The sequence below is a fragment of the Sinocyclocheilus rhinocerous genome, unplaced genomic scaffold (genome assembly GCF_001515625.1).
Source record: "Sinocyclocheilus rhinocerous isolate Xijiao unplaced genomic scaffold, SAMN03320098_v1.1 scaffold1292, whole genome shotgun sequence".
Taxonomy (NCBI): domain Eukaryota; kingdom Metazoa; phylum Chordata; class Actinopteri; order Cypriniformes; family Cyprinidae; genus Sinocyclocheilus; species Sinocyclocheilus rhinocerous.
Window position 1 is genome coordinate 1,371,879 of NW_015656599.1, and position 2,533 is coordinate 1,374,411.

Consider the following 2,533-nt stretch of genomic DNA (forward strand, 5'->3'; position numbering starts at 1 on the left):
CAGCTTTTGCAACAAAGTTACCCTATTTTAAAGACACAAATACATATAAATATTGGTCAATTAACATGACAAAAATCTCAATCTTAAACATTTGCTCATTCTATGTATGTAAATAAAAACCTATATTAAAATCTGTTCATCATATAAAGCGAATGTGTCTTTTTAGAAGACTTGGATTAAACCAATTTCAAAGCTTGAAATAATAAGCTTGAAAAAATGATTGCCTTGAAAAAATGGATGTGCAAAAAAAAAGTAAAATATTAAAATATCTATATGGAAGTATACAGTAGTATGTGTTAGTTTTGCCAATGGTATTGAAAATTAGTTGTCATGAAATCAAAAATGACCCTACTTACTTTTTAGTGCACATTACTAGTGAACAATTAAACCGTGCAAATCAATACACTCGAAAAAAAATAGTCTGCCGTCGTAATCTTTAATCAAATACTGAATATTGGCTTCTGCTCTGGAATGGCGTTCTGGCTCTGATGACATCAGTTTGATGGCTTCGGGAGAATCCTCTTGTTAAGAATGATGTAAGGACTGCTGTTTCCGGGTCCAAGCCTCTACTCATTTCACTATTTAATTAATATTACATATTTAAGCTAAGCATTTAAAAATTTGCTGTGCACACTAGTCTCTGTGCTCACAGTGTCTCAGACACTAATATTTTAGCTGAATCACTGTCAGACTATCTGAGATTTCAGTATGGAGATAAAGGTTAGGGTTATAATTTTTCAGTATTACATTACATCGTGGGTGTATATTAGCACAGTTGGTTGTTTTCTTGTGGTGTCTGGCAGAGCATTAGGACCCAGAAGCAGTGAAGCGTGATGTCAGACGTAACAAGTAGATATTCTTAATCCTCTGGGGTCCGAGTGTGTTTTGGGGCCCTGGAAAAGTTGACATGCCCTGACATTTGTGCTTTTTTCAGTTGCTTACAAACATTTTAATGTCTAAAGTTTAATAACACTGTAATCAGCACAAACTGGGCTACAATAATATGTGAGCAGCATGTATGTACGTGATTGTGTTTTTGAGAAAACAACGTTTTCAACAGCACGTGCTTAGTGAAAAACTACAATTTTAACCACTGCTATCTAACCGTAAATCTGCTATGCATGAGGTGGAGTGGAGGTGCACCACAATAAAACCCCGCCCTTTATTCAAAATTCCGTTTTTACTTGGAAATACATCACAACACTGAAGTCAGTTGCAACTTCCGGTTCACGGGTACTTTGATATTGATATTTTTCAAGGTATTGAAGTTAGAAATTCCTGTAGCATGACCACTAATTCACATTTTTTGTCAATAAGATAAAAGTGGGTTTTGTTCAAAGTAGCTATTATCCACATATATCTTTGATATGAATGAATATTTTTTGGTAATTCATTAAATATCGCCGGCTAAAAAGTAACTAGTAACTAGTACTTTGAGTAGTTTTTGAGAAGAGTATTTTGTACGCGCTTCTTCGTCTCCTCCACAGTAGCAGTATTGTGACAGAATACCAGACCAGTACAGTTTATCAGCGTGTTTTCCCTCGTTTTGTTTCCGTTTTTCCTACAGTGTTTTTGTTTCCGTTGTGTTCTCCCTCATGGATCCCCTCACCCGCCCTGAATACCGCCTCCTCCAGCTGGAGCAGGGTGAGCATTCGCTCGAGGACCATACCAGACTGTTTCTGGCTCTCGCCTAACTCACCAGCTATCCGGACGAAGCGTTCTGTGCGTTCTATGATGCCAGCCTGAACACCGCGTGCAGAGTGCCGTCGTCCGAAGATGGTCCTCGAGCAGATTTCGCCGCCTTCGTGTAGTGGATTCTGGCGAGAAATAGATCGCCATTCACCATCTGCCCCGTGAATGATCTCGCCGGATCTACTCCTGACCCAGAGCCCAGCCCACCATCTCCCTGCTGTGCGGAGCCAATGCCCGAGCCCACCGATGACGGAGAGCCCGTGCACGCCGCGACCGACGAGCCATCGCTGCATGGAGCAACAGTGCTGAGGATCGCCGCGGAGCCAGAGCTGCTGAATACGTCAGACCAGGTGCGAGAACCAGCAACAGAGCCCGCCACGAGGGAGAAGGCCGCGGACAGTGAAAGCACAGAGAGGAGCTCCACCCCCTGCACCGTGGCTGAGGGTGAGCTGATTATGGATCTGGGACTGCTGGACTTCAAGGATCTGTCCACCGGCTCTGCCGGGCTCCCTCGTCCCTCCGGCACCGCCTTGGTCTGTCATCGACCATCCTGCGCCTCAGGACTCCACTCCTCTGGCTGTGCCTCGTCCCTCCGGCTCCTTCAGGCTCTTCCTTCCCTTCGGCTCCACATGGGTCCTCTGTCGCTCCGGCTCCACCGCGGCCTTCTGCATCCCCGCCTCAGTCGCCGGCGCAATCTGCTCTGCCTTGGACCTCGGGATCCTCCCCGTCGCCCTGGCTCATTGGCTCTCCGTCTCCGTCTCGGGCTCCTCCGCCACCTGCTCCGCCGCCGTTGGTCGGCCCCCTGGAGGCGTCGGCCCTTCCTCCTCCATGGCTCCTCCCT